At 44.6% G+C, this 17,092-nt stretch overlaps 2 protein-coding genes across 9 annotated transcripts in view; one reads left to right on the forward strand and one right to left on the reverse strand.

Moving 5' to 3' along the window:
* MIPOL1 (mirror-image polydactyly 1) overlaps positions 1–15,681 on the reverse strand; it is a 290,064-nt gene extending 274,383 nt beyond the window's left edge. For 5 of the 8 annotated variants that reach the window (XM_030559241.1, XM_030559238.1, XM_030559239.1 and 2 more), the window contains exon 1: positions 15,600–15,673. The gene's annotated coding sequence lies outside the window, so the exon portion shown is untranslated. Of the gene's footprint in view, positions 1–15,599 lie in introns of all 8 variants that reach the window. The other 3 variants (XM_030559240.1, XM_030559246.1, XM_030559244.1) reach the window with 3 other exon arrangements.
* The window catches only part of SLC25A21 (solute carrier family 25 member 21), a 365,165-nt gene continuing 363,695 nt past the window's right edge, over positions 15,623–17,092 (forward strand). Inside the window, exon 1 of the mRNA XM_030559247.1 lies at positions 15,623–15,696. The gene's annotated coding sequence lies outside the window, so the exon portion shown is untranslated. The remainder of the gene's footprint in view (positions 15,697–17,092) is intronic.

Below are 17,092 nucleotides of genomic sequence, written 5' to 3' on the forward strand. Positions count from 1 at the left end.
GTGGGCGAAAATACCCATCAGCTTATGTTTGCAGCCTATTGGATCCAGGAAGCCCTGGGAGGAAACATCGACTTATCCTCACTGACCCCTGATAACTGCCTTGCATGTTCCAATAGGCTGTCTGTAAATACGCCTTTGTTTGATTTATTGCCTTTAGTGTTTAATTTTAGTAGCATTAATAGTCCCCTTAATTCCTCTTCCCCCTTTGCTCAGTGGCTCCCCATCGTACAATGGACAGGTTGCACAAACGATCTTTTCGACCCCCATTTCCCCCCTTGTTTTTTCTATTTTTAATGAAACTAGGGTACGTCGTATGGGCCCACTCCCTTGTCACCTGGGAAAGGCCCATGGCATCCCACTGTTGGGCCCTTTTGGGAAATAATCGAACAGAAACCATTTGGGTTGGGGCCTACCCCAATTGTTCCCAGTGGCAGCTTGTAGATGGAAATGAGATGGCCAGCAGCCCTATTTTCAATCGTACGTCCCCACCCCCCGTTTTATGCGGTAGCCGCGGCCGGAAAATTGGGTCCGGCGGCATCACTTATAGCGGCAAAAAATTCTATCAGCCCCTTAAACATACATATCTATCCCACAGCCACATTAAGAAGTTAGTTTTTAAGGGAGGCTCGGCATGCCAAAACTCTGCCTTTTCCCCTTGGTCCCCCAGACCCGGTCACTTTTGGCTGTGTGGCGAGGCAGCCTATACGGCGCTCCCCCCTAACCCTAGAGGTATATGTACCATTGGCTCTATCCTGATAAAAGGGGGTGGTATTTATGTTAAGACCTGGCATCCCAACTCAGCCGGACGGGTCCGACGTTCCTGGGGTTGGTGGGAGAAGGCAAAGGGTGCGCTATCCTCTGTAGTGTCTTCAGTGGTCTCGTTTAACCCCGTTGGATATATGTTATTACGTGAGCAAGTATTATTACAATCACTGGCTATTGAAACGCTGGCAAATACCACCGCAAAAGGTTTTAATTTAGTTAATCAGCAGCTAACGGAATTATCAGATTATTCTTTTCAGAACCGATTAATGATACAATTTCTGTTGCAATCACGGGATTTTTGTGAGACCCTCATATCCATGTATCCACAGTTTAAGGATAAGTGTTGTGTCTCTGTTTCTTCTGTATCTGGAAATTTAACGGAAGTAATTAATAACCTCAGGGCTTTAGGAACCGCCGTGCGTGAGTCCAGGGAGACCTTCCGATTTTGGTCCTGGCTTGATTGGTTGGGTCTCGGAGCCTACAAGGCTTATTTCCAATCTCTCCTTATCTCCCTCCTGGTCAGGTGTATCCTGCTCTGCCTTGGCTGTGCCTGCTTAAAAGCCTGCGTCCATCGTGTTATCGGGTCGGCCTACATTGCCTCTTCCCCCGACACACGCCCTCTTATAAAAGGGGACGGCGAGTCGGATGAGGAATCTGAGGTATAGGCATAACTTACACATGGAGCCCAGGGCACGGGGGCATGTTAGTGCCTATGTCAGTGCTGCAGCTTTAAGCAGCTTTTGCCCTGGCCTCCATGTTCAGGAAACGAGCAAGCACGCACTCTCAAGCGAGAAACATTTTCGAAAGTTACCATTGGGGCTAGGCAAATTTTGTGGTCAGCCATTTCCAGGAAACCCTCCCCCTCCCTGAGGGTGGTAACAAGGCACCTGTAAATCTCCTAATTAGGAGAAACCTGGCCAAAAAATTGGACACGTCATTACCCTTATAAATTGCCCACTGTCCGAGAGTGGGCAGGGAGAAAACGCAGAAAGCTGTACCCGAAACCGAGCCTGATCAACTCGAGGACTCCCTCGGCTGCGTGTTCTAAGAAGCCTACCCGTCTGCCGGTGATGATGAAACTTTTGTGGTTTGTGTGTGTGAGTATGCTTAACTGCTGATTTTGTTACTTTTGCTATTTTTGCTAGCTAACTGAGTCTGTAATCGTGTTGTAAGCTGGAGTCTCACGGCAAGCTTTAGTTGTCTTATTGCATTTTGTTTTATTTAGACGAGTAATTGCATTTATGCTTAATAATAGCACCAATAGCACCCTTACTAACCCTTGGAAGGACCTAAATAACTACTGGGACCTAGAGCGGTACCAGGGTCAGCTTTTGTTTGTAATTGCAGTATTTTTATTATTTGTTCTGGTATTATATTGTAAGCCCAAGTTGTAACTAGTATTAAGTTGTTCCTCATCCTCACCTGTAACCCATTCAATAAACCCTCAATTTTAACCCCACGACTGATTGTTTGCGTTATCCCCATTGCTACCTTCGGGGCACTTGTCACCCCTCCCGAGGGCATCCAGTGATCGAACCTCCGCCCTATCCCAATGCTCATACCGCGTAGATAATGGGCACCTTGTGACCATATCGGTGGAGCGAGGGGCGAGAGTAATCGGTAATCAACAGCACACAGCTTTAGCCCTGGTGTTGCCTAGAGCTACTGCTTCCGGCCATCGGGTAGCAAAGTCCATGAAAGTCAGTACGTACTGCTTTCCTCTGGGTGTCTTTTTTGGGAAAGGACCCAGAATATCCACAGCAACTCGCTGAAATGGGACCTCAAGTATGGGGAGTGGCTGGAGAGGGGCCTTGACCTGGTCTTGGGGCTTTCCCACCCTTTGGCATATCTTACAAGGACTGGACATACTTGGCACATCCTTGCCCATCCCCTCCCAGTGGAAGGACTTCCCCAACTGGTCCTTGGTTCTGTTCACCCCAGCACGGCCACTGGGATGATCATGGGCTAAGCTTAAGAGCTTTTCCCGGTACTTAGCTGGAACCACCAACTGTTTTTGCGGATGCCAGTCTTCCTCGTGTCCACCAGAAAGAGTCTCCTTGTATAAAAGTCCTTGTTTTACAACAAATCGGGATCGATTAGAAGAGCTGAGAGGTGGTGGGGTGCTTCATGCCGCCGCCCAAGCTTTCTGAATGCTGTCATCTGCTTTCTGCTCAGTCTGGAACTGTTCCCTTGAGGCTGGGGACACCAGTTCTTCCTCAGACTGTGGACTTGGGCTTGGTCCCTCTGGAAGCGATGTAGGTAATGGAGTTGTTTCCGTTGCTGGTGAACCGCTCTCCGCTGGTGCACCAGGGGTTATTTCAGGCTCCGGCTGAGCCTCTTGGGTATGGTTGTCTGTTGCTTCTGCCAGTTCTGGCTCACTGGCGACTTCTGGTGACGAGGTTGAAGATGTGGTTGCGATTGCTGGTGCTGGTGCTGGTTTTGGGGGCTGTTCCAGTTCCGGGCCTGGGACTGGAGATGCTGTGGCTGTTTCCATTGTTGGCAGGGAATCCGGGTCCACTAACTCTGTCTGGGTCTCTGGTAGCACAGACGGGTTTCCTGTGGACGGCTCAGGAACAGGAATGGGTCTGGAAGCTTGCCTGGTTTGGCTACGTGTAACCATTCCCACTCGCTTGGCCCGCTTCACCTGGTTGGCCAAATCTTCCCCCAGTAGCATGGGGATGGAATAATTGTCATAGACTGCAAAAGTCCACATTCCTGACCAGCCTTTGTACTGGACAGGCAGTTTAGCTGTAGGCAAGTCTACAGCTTATGACATGAAGGGGTAAATGGTCACTTGGGCCTTTGGGTTGATGAATTTGGGGTCTACAAAGGATTGGTGGATAGCTGACACTTGTGCCCCCGTGTCTCTCCACGCCCACTCTCAAAGTTTCCCTTCGCTCCAAGGGTATTTGAGAGGCATCTGGGCCTGGGGATCTTTGGTGTGAGGGTGGTGTAATAAACTGCACTCGGTTGGGGTTCTTTGGGCAGTTGGCCTTTATATGTCCCAGTTCATTACACTTAAAGCATCTTCCAGCTGACTAGTCACTGGGTCGAGGTGAGTTACTGGAGACTGGTGAAGTGGAAAAATAGGATGTCTGTGGCTTTCCTTGGGTTGTAGGAGGGGTCTTGGGTTGCCCTCGGTTGTAGGGTTTATTGTCGGTGTGCCCCCTGGGGTATTCATTCCCCTTGACAGTAGCTTTCTTGCTTTTTGCCACTTCCATCCATTTGGCTCCAATCTCTCCTGCCTCGGTGAGATTTTTGGGTTTTCCATCTTGTATGTACCGTGTTATGTCCTCAGGAACACCATCCAAGAACTGCTCCATTTGTATGAGGAGGTGCAGTTCGTCTAAGGATTTAACGTTGTTTCCTGATATCCAGGCCTCATAATTTTTCCCAATTTAGTAGGCGTGTCTGGGAAATGACATATCTGGTTTCCACTTTTGGGTTCTGAAACGCCGACAGGCATGATCCGGGGTTATCCCCATTCTGAATCTGGCCTTGGTTTGAAACAGTTTATAATCGTTCATTTTGTCCTTTGGCATTTCAGCCGCCACCTCTGCTAAGGGTCCACTGAGCTGTGACCTCAGCTCTACCATGTACTGGTCTTCAGGGATGCTGTACCCAAGACAGCCTCTTTCAAAATTTTCTAAGAAGGCCTCAGGGTCATCACCTGCCTTGTAGGTGGGAAATTTCTTGTGCTGTGGAACCATAATTGGTGAAGGGTTGTTAGGATGGGCTGGAGCATGCTGCCCAGCCTGCGCTAACTCCAGTTCATGCTTTCTCTGTTTTTCCCTCTCTTCACTTTCTTTTTGTTGTTTTTCCATTTCTCGGCAGTGGGCCACCTCTTCTTCTTCTAGTTTTCTATGGTGGGCTGCATTTTTGGCTTCTTGTTCTCTTTTATGGGCTGCCTGTTTGATGTTTTCTTCCTTTTCTTTCAGTTCTACCTCTTTTTCTCTTTTTTCCATTTGTCGCCTGTGGTCTGCTTCTTTGATTTGTTCCTCCACCTCCATTTTTGCCTTGGAAGTCATGGTTCCTGTTTTCTTGTGTTGAGGTGCCCTCCGGTGTTTATTGTCTGAACTGCTGGCTCTGTTGTCTCCTGGGGTTTGCCTAGCAACAGTGCCTTTTTTTTTCTCTAACTAATCTTTTAAATGTAAAGTAAACCAGAAAAACCACTTTATTTGCATGTGTGTTGTGCTGGGTACTTAACTCTCAGTCAGAGTGCTATAGTATAACAAAAGACCCTTAATAGTTCCTTGCTTAATATGCAAGCCAAACTGCAACCAGAGAACAGAAAAAAAAATTCTCTCTGGCTCTATTTAAAACCACCCTTTCTCTCTGCATAAAAGCCCTAGCAGAGAAAAAGAAAATAATATTCCTACTGGCTTCTGGATTCTTGTCTTTCCACACCACTGCCACTCATGTCATAACTGTCCTACTCAGATCCGAACCTTAGAGTTCAGAACATGAGAAGCTAGCATGAGACCTCCAAAGCTTAATTACCAGCTTAGATCTGATAGCGCTGCCACCAATCAGGAATTTTAGGGCCTGATACCCTCTGGTCCCCCCAAACCTTCCTAGGGGACCCCAAGACCCAGATTCCTTGAGTCTCACCACAAAGGGAAATAACCCATTTCCCTTCTCCCTCTTCCCCTCCAGGAGTTCCCTCCCTGGGTTCCTGGAGAGATATACAGATTCAAGCTCCGTGAATCTAAACAAAGGGATTCCACTCTCCCTGCTTCAAGTCTTTGAAACACAAGTACCGAGAGATCAAAGCTCTCTCCCCCTTCACCCAGAGGGTATGCAAGGTCAGACTTAGTAAATCTAACACAAAGAGATTTTCCCCCGCCCTTCATTTCTTAGCCTTAGCCATTGAAAAACACTCAAACAGGTCTTAAAAAGAAAGCTTTATATAAAAAGAAAGAAAAAGGACATAAAATGGTCTCTGTATCAGGGTGACAATATACAGGGTCAATTGCTTAAAGGAAAAAAATGAATAAACAGCCTTATCCAAAAAGAATACAATTTAACACATTCCAGCAACTACACACATGTAAATAAAAAAAAACAATATAAACCTATTGTCTTACTATCCTTGTACTTACAACTTGGAAACAGAAGATTAGAAAGCCTGGAGATTGAAAGATCACTCTCAGAGCCGAGAAGAAGAACAGACCAAGAACAAAAGGACCCACACCCAAAACTTCCCTCCACCCAGATTTGAAAAAGTCTTGTTTCCTGATTGGTCCTCTGGTCAGGTGTTTGGTTCCCTGTGTTAACCCTTTACAGGTAAAAGAACATTAACCCTTAGCTATCTGTTTATGACACCAGTTTATATCCATTTGTTCTTGTGTCCACATTGATACTAAGTTTAAATAATTTCTCTCCCTCCCTAATATTTATCCCTTTGATATATTTATAAAGAGCAATCATATCCCCCCTCAACCTTCTTTTGGTTAGGCTAAACAAGCCAAGCTCTTTGAGTCTCCTTTCATAAGACAGGTTTTCCTTTCCTCGGATCATCCTAGTAGCCCTTCTCTGTACCTGTTCCAGTTTTAATTCATCCTTCTTAAACATGGGACACCAGAACTGCACACAGTATTCCAGATGAGGTCTCACCAGTGCCTTGTATAATGGTACTAACACCTCCTTATCTTTGCTGGAAATACCTTGCCTGATACATCCTAAAACCACATTAGCTTTTTTAACGGCCATATCACATTGACAGCTCATAGTCATCCTATGATCAACCAATACTCCGAAGTCCTTCTCCTCCTCCTCTGTTACTTCCAACTGATGTGTCCCCAATTTATAACTAAAATTCTTGTTATTAATCCCTAAATGCATGACCTTGCACTTTTCACTATTAAATTTCATCCCATTACTATTACTCCAGTTTACAAAGTCATCCAGATCTTCCTGTATGATATCCCAATCCTTCTCTGTGTTAGCAATATCTCCCAGCTTTGTGTCATCCGCAAACTTTATTAGCACATTCCCACTTTTTGTGCCAAGGTCAGTAATAAGAAGATTAAATAAGATTCATCCCAAAACTGATCCCTGAGGAACTCCACAAGTAACCTCCTTCTGGCCTGACAGTTCACCTTTTAGTACGACCTGTTGTAGTCTCCCCTTTAACCAGTTCCTTATCCACCTTTCAATTTTCATATTGATCCTCATTTTTTCCAATTTATCTACTAATTCTTCATGTGGAACCATACCAAATGCCTTACTGAAATTGAGGTAAATTAGATCCACTGCATTTCTTTGACTAAAAAATCTGTTACCTTCTCAAAGAAGGAGATCAGGTTGGTTTGACACGATCTACCTTTTGTAAAACCATGTTGTATTTTGTCCCAACTACCATTGACCTCAATGTCCTTAACTACTTTCTCCTTCAAAATTTTTTCCAAGACCTTACACACTACAGATGTCAAACTACAGGCCCATAGTTACTCGGATCACGTTTTTTCCCTTTCTTAAAAATAGGAACTATTTTAGCAATTCTCCAGTCGTACGGTACAACCCCTGAGTTTACTGATTCATTAAAAATTCTCACTAATGGGCTTGCAATTTCATGTGCCAGTTCCTTTAATATTCTTGGATGAAGATTATCTGGGCCCTCCAATTTTGTCCCATTAAGCTGTTCGAGTTTGACTTCTACCTTGGATGTGGTAATATCTACCTCCATATCCTCATTCCCATTTGTCATCCTACCATTATCCCTAAGCTCCTCATTAGCCTCATTAGAGAATGAGGCAACATATTTGTTTAGATATTGGGCCATGCCTAGATTATCCTTAACCTTCATTCCATCTTCAGTGTTTAGCGGTCCCACTTCTTCTTTCTTTGTTTTCTTCTTATTTATATGGCTATAGAACCTTTTACTATTGGTTTTAATTCCCTTTGCAAGGTCCAACTCTGCATGGCTTTTGGCCTTTCTCACTTTATCCCTACATGTTCTGACCTCAGTAAAGTAGCTTTCCTTACTAATCCCTCCCATCTTCCGCTCCTTGTAGGCTTTCTGCTTTTTCTTAATTGCCTCTCTGATTAAGCCCAAGTGCAGACAGAGGAGAACGGTGGGCACGCCCTTGAGACATCAATGGGGAAGGAGGGGAAGGCATGCAGCTCTCAGGAGCATGCAAAGCGAGCCCCAGCAGGGAAAGAGGCGCAGGAGCACAGCTGGGGATGAAAGGCGGAGCTAGAGTAGGAGGGTAGGAATTGATCAAGCTGTTCACTGAAGCTGACAAGGAATTAGGGGCTGGGGTCTTCAGTGGATGTTTTTACTGGGGGCTGTGGCTTATTGCTGGTGGCTTGTTGCTTTGGAGAGAGCTGTGGTGGCAGGGCTGCAGGGGATTTGGGGGGAAGGGATGCAAAGCCTAGGTATTTCTCTGAGAGATGGCTAATGGGAAAGGGCTAGAGCACACTGGAGTTTTTTGGGGGAGAGGGGACAAAGTTCCTATGTTTGTTTGCTTGGTGTTTATTGTTGTGTTGCTAATGTTGTTTGCTTTGTTAAGAAAGTTATGGGACCTGAGGAATCTGATGTGTGTTTCTTGCTGATGGCATGGGAGGAATTGTCCTTGTTTCTGATCAAGAATGGAGGCCCTGACAGGAGGCTGATTTCAAGCATAAAGTTGGTTGAAGAGTGTGTGTGTGTGTGTATATATAGAGGGGGGGGGGATTATTCACTAATAATTCGACACCTAGGGTGATCATACATTGTGTTTTGGCTGAGACAGTCCCCTTTTTAAACCCTGTCCCGGATGTCTTGACCTTTTTTGGCAAAAGTGGGCATTTGTCCTGTTTGATGATCATTTGGCAAGAGCAAATGGGACAAATGCCCGGTTCTGCCAAAAAGGTGGGGTGTGCCCCCAACAGGGTGTGGGTGGGGAGCAAGAGGAGTCACCAGCCATGCACAATGGGCTTGGGCTAACGGTGACACCTGCGGCTCAGGTGTCCTGTTTTCACTTTGAAAAATATGGTCACCCATGATGCCTTACAAGGTAAAAATCATCAAATAAACTATATTTTTATAATAATATTACTTAACTAGTTCTTTTAAAGAGGAGAATGCTGTGCTCTAGGTAAACACAGGTGATGCAGTGTTTGGGAAGGGGAACAGAAGGAAAGGCTAGGGGAACACAGGATTAAACCATGTAGTGCTTTGGGAAATCTGTCCAATGGGAGTGCAGCCATTAGAATTTTGAGAGCGTCAGCAGATAGATGCCAAATGAGAAAAAGTATATGTTATACATTAAAGTAACCTGCAGGGGTGTTTAACCATGTTTTTTGGGGTATATGACACCTAGTACTAAAGTAATAATGGATTTGTTTTTATTTTAATATTGTAGATCCTCTAAAGTAGTAGTTAATGTTTTACATAAGAGAATGATTATATGAGGATACGTATCCACAACAGACACACCTCAATGTCAATTAGACACCTAAACACCTTGGCTATTTTATTTTGAAGTTTAACATTATTCTGTAGAAATACACAAATTCCTGTTTTGCTGCAATGGTATTTATTGCTGAAGAAAGATCTGATCAACTGTAGACCCTCCCCCGGCTGATACTGTTAGGCCAGTGGTTCCCATACTGGGGTTCATGAACCCCTGGGGGGTTGCGAAATGTTATAGGGGGTTCTCAGGAAAAAATTCCCTAATGGCGGACAGAGCTGTGCCTAGGGACCCTGGGCAGCATGGGGCCAACAGCCTGGAGCCCCTGGACTTCCAAGAGCTAAGCCGATCAAAGCAAGCATAGTCTATCACACTGAGGAGATATAAACTTCAAGACTCCTTACAAGAAATGGAAAGGGAGGTGGATATATTTTGCTATTTTTAAAAACTAAATAGGCAGCTAAACTTTGTTGTAACGTGCATTGTTTGCCTGGATTGCTCAAGACTTGAATGCTTGTGTAGAAGGAACTCTTTGAGTTGGCTTCTTAAATGCCGTCATGCTGTTTCACATCTGATACTCCTTGATGAAACATGGGAGCCTTGTCTTATAACAGGCTTATTCAAAGTGATACAAGCTACGAAAGTGAGATCTTGGAAGAGTGTTGCCATTTTCATAATGTAATAAAAATACTGCAATGATAAATAATAATTAAAGAGTGTAATAAGCATGTCATAAAAACAAATTTTATATTTCCAAGATCACTGCTTTTATAATTTATACTCAGGTAAGGGAGAAAATCCCTGGAAATATTCATTTTTAGGAGGGGGTTTGTGAGACGACATTTTAGTGAAAGGGGTTCACAGGTTGTTAAAGTTTGGGAACCACTGTGTTAGGCTGAACTGCTACAGTTAGTACATCCTAATACTATTTCTGTTCTTTGTATCAAAGGGGATCTTGTACAGGAGATTCTCCATGTCTGGATAAGCAGTGATGCTCAAGTAGTTTTTTGACAACCTAGAATACTGGGGGCTTGATGATCCTGCATTATTTATCAAGCAACGTTCTAACTGAGAAAAACCAAGGGAACTAATGCAAATGTTAATGGAACATTAATGTTGAGATTTTAATTACTTGAAGGTCACTACATACAAAGTTTATTATCTTAGGGGAGTTACTCTAGATTCCCATCACAATGATTACTCAGTCTTTATAACATGCATATATTAAAGAATTCACGTTACTATTTGTTTCTGATATGTGCAAGGGGGATCAACAATGCTGTGGGAACAATAATTTTGAATGTCCTGATTTTTTTAAAATTAAAATCTCAGGCTTTAATGCTGCATATTTTTTTTACATATAATTAATGCTCTCCATGTTCATATACTGTATAGTGAGAATCACAGGTTTTGCAGAGTCTTTGCTGTAAGCAATTAACAGCTACATTTTCTTACAACACTGGAATATCTACTTAGTCAGCAGAACTTGCTGGGAATACTTTATCACAAGAAGTGAGGCTCAGCAAATGAACTTATCAGAATTGTACTGTAGCTTGGTGAAAATATCTTTCTAACAACAAAATATTTTCAGGTCTTGGCTTCTGAGTACTAACAAACTGACTAATTCATTTTCCAAGTAGCAGAACACATTTGGGGGAGATTTGACAAATTCTCAGAAAGGCCTGCTTCTGGGGGGAAAATGTGCTGTATCTCAAAAGTTCATTCACAATAACTACCTACAGCCAACTAAAGTATCTTCTTCGACATGCCACTTGTCTAAAAATTATTGCTTTTTTGCTAGTAGAGGACCTGCTTTTTCTGCCACATGAATGGGCTGGAATGGTAAAATTAGATGAATTTTGGTTTCTAATGATTTAATAGTCTAACTTGATTTCCCTTTCTGTTCCCTCTGTGAATCTAAACCTAGCCTCTTCACAGTCCTTCCATACAATCTCTCCATGAGTAGTATAAGAACCTTCTCTGCAACTCCTGCCTCATGAAACAATTTTCCTTTTCCTCTATTGTATTTTGCCATTATTGTGACACCTTAATCCTAGCTCAAAATATATTTTCCCTTTCCAGTAACTTAATGTATTTTTCCTCAGTTACTAATTATTTAACTCCGTGAAGGCATTAACTCTGTAAAACATTTTGGGGTATTGTTAGTAGGAAAAAGACCATACAAAATTAAGTTGTGCTGTAATCTTACTATCTGGTTTAGGTACTTATATTGCCCTATTGCCACAGTTTCTGGGCACCTCACAGTCTTCAAAGTATTCATCCTCACAACACCTCTATGAGGTAGAGAAATAGTTATCATTATTAAAAATATTACACTTTTCATTTTAAATATATTTATCAGATTATACACCCAAAGAATCATTCCAGATAAGAAGGGAGAAGAAAAGTTATTTTCTCCAAAGCTACCAGATTTCATTTAACCCCAGACTTTGGCCCATATTCTTAGCAGCAGACTGATCCTAACTCCCACATTTTAAAGTAGTCTAATGTCATTATCTCGTGCAAGAGTGTCACATGGTACCACAGCCCATGGCAATTCCCAAATGTCTCCAATCATCAGTTCTTTACTTTCTGTTGCATGACGACATTGTTTATTGTTACTGTCATAACTTTCCTACTCAGATCTGAACCTTAGACTTCAGAACATGAGAAGCTAGCATGAAACCTCCAAACTTAATTACCAGCTTGGATCTGATATCGCTGCCACCAGCCAGAAAATTCCAGTGTCTGGCTCACTCTGGTCTCCCCAACACCTCCCCTGGGGGACCCCAAGACTCAGATGCCCTGAGTCTCACCACAAAGGGAAATAGCCCACTTCCCTTCCCCCTCTTTACCTCCTCCCAGATTTCCCCGCCCTGGGTACTCTAGGATATTCCCTGCTTCAAGTCCTTGAAACACAAGTACCGAGAGATCAAATCTCTCCCTCCCCTCACCCAGAGAGTATGCAAAGTCAGGCTTAGTAAATCTAACACAAAGAGATTTTCTCTTCCCCCCGTCTTCTTCCTCCCACCAATTCCCTGGTGAGTTGTAGACTCAATCCCCTTGAGCCCCCACTAGAAAAAAAAATCCAACAGGTCCTAAAAAGAAAGCTTTATATAAAAAGAAAGAAAAAGACATAAAATTGGTCTCTGTATCAAGGCGACAATATACAGGGTCAATTGCTTAAAAGAAAAAATGAATAAACAGCCTTATCCAAAAAGAATACAATTTAAAACATTCTAGCAACTACACACATGTAAATACAAAAAAAACCAATATAAACCTATTGTCTTACTATCCTTGTACGTACAACCTGGAAACAGAAGATTAGAAAGCCTGGAGATAGAGAGATCACTCTCAGAGCCGAGAGGGTCACCGAACCAAGACAATGAACAAAGGACCCACACCTCAAACTTCCCTCCACCCAGGTTTTGAAAAAGTCTTGTTTTCTGATTGGTCCTCTGGTCAGGTGTTTGGTTCCCTTTGTTAACCCTTTACAGGTAAAAGAACAGTAACCCTTAGCTATCAGTTTATGACAGTTACACACCTCTTATTCACTCTTACTCAATGAAGTTTTGGTGCCTTAGTCCTCTTATGTGAACATTTTCTCTTTAAAATAATCTAGTTTTCCCTAAAACTTGGCTAAGGAATTATACACGTCTTCCAAAATCCTGCTAAAAAGGAAGAGAAGAAACATCACAGTGACTTCAAAAACTCCTCCATTTGTGGTGACATTCACTGCAGGCTAAAAGGACTGGTGTTTGGTGAATCTTTTGGCTCACTGAATCAATGACTGGACCTAAATGCTTTGGATGAAAGCCTGGCTTTACTGAAATCAATGGCACTGACTTCACATAGAATTTCACCTTATAAGTCACTGTGGCCTGGCAGATCTCGGGACAAGCACCCAAAAGCTCCCTTGCCCTTTTATTAGCGTGTCACATAATTATGACAAGAAATTGGTTTGTAATGCCTTAAAGTCAAGAGCCCTGAATGAACATAACAGAGGCACCAGGAGGCAAATGATGCACTTTATTAGTACCACCCACTTTGACACCAATCTATTGAGTTATACAAGGGTAAATACCAGTTCAGAATATGGAAAACAGCTCACAAATTCACTGAATTCAACCCAAAAAGAAAACAGGCAGAATTTAAAAATATTATCTGTTTTGGCTTGGAGATGACTTGGCACTAAGGTTCATATGGTCTTTGGTGGCTGGGGTGCAAGAGCATGCAGACACACACGGCTACAAATATTTTCTGTCGTAAAGAGGTTCAGCAGAAGCTAGGGTTCCTGTTGTATGATTGTGAACATCTTTTGAGGAAGAAGTTAAGAGCTTCAGAGTGAAGGAGACAAAAGCCATCCTTCATTCCCTCACGTCTGTCATCTAGTCCTTTCAACAAAAGCCACCAGCCAACCTAGACCTCTATATTCAGGACGCTCATGTTCAGGGTGTTCATCAACCCTTTCGGATAATCCAAAATGGCCTTGTACATCCCTAATTCCAAGAAACAAAAACGTCTGGCTTTTTAAAGGGTAAAGAATAAATAGCTAGTTGGTATCCAGTTTGGAGAGTATCCCTCATGGAAGCAAAATAGGAAGCTTTTTATCCCAGATGATCCCTAGTCACCTTCGATAAATGGTCCCTCAGCTTTACCAAGAGAGGTTACAGAATGCAGTTAAAAGAAAATCCACCAAATTCACCATCTAAGCTATGTTCAAGAGTGCCTTTGAGATCAACAGAATCAGTAAGAAATTTCAGGAAATCCAATCCCTTCTGGAAAAGAAAGGAATCAAGTCTATGAATATGTACTTCCTGATCCTTAAAAAAATTAGAGGGCTGAGGAATATCATGGTGGACAGACAGCTCAACTTCCATGTGTCAAAAGAAAATTCTCAGTGTCTGTAAGGATAATCATACATTTGGTTTTTGTTTCTTTTGTTCTGTTTTTTGGAAGAGAGTAACTGGATATATTCAGTTTGGACCCTGCAGATGCTTGTATATTGAAATATATACAGCTGAAATAACTGAATTTCATTTAAAAACTACCTGAAGGTGCAACTTGTGTATCTGAAACAAGTATAGGATATAGGAGCCCTGCCAGGCCTGACTCCTGAGCGAGTAGAAGCTAGAGGAAGAGGTTTGGGATCACCTAGCTGAAGGTAGGAGATGGGAGGTTAGACAGACATTCTCAGAAAACAAAAGCCACTGCCTCTCCCTTCTGAAGAGTCAAAGGTGCATAGGAAATTGGGTCAAGGGTCATCCAGAGGAAATTAGGTGTTGGTTGGCTTGTGTGGCTCTGTTGGGATGAAAGCCTGAGGGGTCCATGTCTAGCCCATGAGAGGGGAGCTATGGGATGTGGACAAGATAAGGGAACTGTAGGAGGGTTATAAGAAGCATGGGGGGTCAACTGGAGGAGAAAGGGGGTGGGGCAGCCACATGTGTGTGTTGGAGGCGGGGGAGATTGGGGCAGCCAGGAAGCAGAGAGTTATTTGGGAATTAGAGAGCTGAGGAGAGTGCTGGGGATAGTGGAGTGGCACAGTGGGGTGGGATGGGTAAGAAGAGCAGGGAAGCTGGCTCAGTTGATCGGGTTTGAGTGATGAGCAACCTGGAGGCCCTTTCTGTTTTCTCCTCCACTGGCTACTAGGATGCTCTGTCCTAGTACCATCCCTGGGGCTGCCGCCTACACAGTAACTCCTTGCTTAACATTGTAGTTACATTCCTGAAAAATGTTACTTTAAGCAAAATGTTAAGCGAAACCAATTTCCCCATAAGAATTAATGTAATGGGGAGACACATCCTGGTTCCAAGCCCCCACCAGCTAGCTCCAAGGGCTTCTCTTCCTGCAAGCAGTGGACAAAGCAGGCAGCTGCCAAACAACGTTATAAGGGAACATTGCATAACTTTAAACTAGCATGTTCTTTAACTGATCAGTGACATAACAAGTTAACCAGGACCACATTAAGTAGGAGTTACTGTACCTCCTGCCTCCCTGCCCCTTGTGACAGGGTTCCCCCTTTCCACTCTCCGAACTTGCTTCCTCCCAGTCTATCGGCAGGGACTGAATTACAGACCGCAAAGCAACAGGGGACCTGCCCTTTGGGACAGAGCAGCGGCCCTATGCCCAGGATCTAGTCCGTAGCTGCCCCAACCCCCCGCCCACTGGGTATAAAGGTTGCGGGGGAGGGGGGAGCGCACGCAACAGGCAGGTCTCTGCACGTGCCGCTGGGTTCTTTCTTCGCTCTCAAGCCCTCTGCCTCTTCCTCCTCCAGCCCAGCCACAGTCCCAGAGTGGAGCGGCGCCCGCGCTTCCCCCTACCAGCTGCCACTCTCTGTCAGGGGCTCGTCTCCGCCCCCCCCCGCTCTTTCCCCTCATTGGGGCTGGCGCTAGTTCTGCCCCCCAGGCCGCCTCTGCCGGGTACTTCGGGACTGACCGCTCTGCTGCTTTCCCAGCGCAGGTGAAGATGTCCAGGAAGCCGGGCAGCTTTTTGCAGGAGGCTTCTCAGCAGATCGCGGCCGGCGGCTCAGCGGGTAAGTCAGACATTTTCTTCCCAGGCACTCTGCGCTGCCTGCTCTCTGATTATTATATATTGGGGGGTGTGATTCAGTTCACCAACATTTCCTGACTTTGGCTAGCCGTGGGCACAACCTCCGCTGGTGTATGCGCTGCGAAGCTGAGCCTGGGCATGTTAAAATCCACTCTGCTCCCCGTCTTCTCCCCCTCCCCCACGTGTCCTGGGCATGGAGTCCAAAAAGCCTTGATCAAATGCCCAATCTCGTCCCACTCCCTGGCTGTTGGCTGCTCCTCCCCGTGTGTGCGTGCAGCCAGTTGCACTGACTAAAGGAGACGAGGTGACAGCCTGCTCTTTGGTTCCCTGCTTCAACAGTTCCCCTGTCTGGGAACTTTAAAGCCGCCTCGTTGGCGTTCTGATGCTGCTCTCTTAACGCAGAAGAACCGAGTGGGTTTCATCTCCTTTTGATTTTACAAATAAATTGAACGAGTGTAGAAATTAGCATGTGTCGTTCTCTTGTCAGTGTTTATTGCAATATATAGCAGTGGATTGTAGGTTGCTGGTAATATAGTAACTCCTTACTTAATATCCTCCTGGATAGGCAGCCACCTACTTTGTCCACTGCTTGCAGGAAGAGCAGCCAGTTGGAGCCAGCTGGTGGGGGCTTGAAACCAGGGGTGGACCAGCAGCCCTCCTATCAACTTGCCTAAGTTCGCTGTGCAGCAACCGCCTCGCAGGCTATCAATTGCTGGGCAGTTCAGCTGTCCCTCCCCCTACTGCCTTGTGTTGTTCCTGCTCTCTGCTTTGGAGCTGCTCATGGGAGCCTCCTGCTTGTTGTGCAGGGGGTGTGGGGAAGGAAGAAGGGTGCTGATGTCAGGGTGTCCCCCTCCTCCTGTACCCCACCTCTCAGAGCAGGGGAGGCACACTACAGGGCTCAGGATGGAGTAAGCTTGCTGACAGCAGCTGCTGTCTCAATTTGCTAATCTGCTAAAAAGTCAATATACTTAGAGTGGGGTCAGCATACTTAAAGGGGCTGTGCATGTCTCATGCACATGCATCCCCCAGGCACTTAGGAAAGTGGAGAGAGTGGTGCGCTCCAGTGGAATAGAATGGATTCATCATCACATTCAGCCACTACCTGAAAGGGGGTTCCAAAGAGGATAAATCTAGACTGCTCTCAGTGGTACCAGATGACAGAACAAGGTGTAATGGTCTCAAGTTGCAGTGGGGGAAGTTTAGGTTGGATATTAGGGAAAAATTTTCACTAGGAGGGTGGTGAAGCACTAGAATGGGTTACCTAAGGAGGTGGTGGAATCTCCTTCCTTAGAGGTTTTTAAGGTCAGGCTTGACAAAGCCCTGGCTGGGATGATTTAGTTGGGATTGGTCCTGCTCTGAGCCGGGGTTTGGACTAGATG

This window comes from Gopherus evgoodei, chromosome 4 (genome assembly GCF_007399415.2).
Source record: "Gopherus evgoodei ecotype Sinaloan lineage chromosome 4, rGopEvg1_v1.p, whole genome shotgun sequence".
In the NCBI taxonomy this organism is placed as follows: Eukaryota; Metazoa; Chordata; order Testudines; family Testudinidae; genus Gopherus; species Gopherus evgoodei.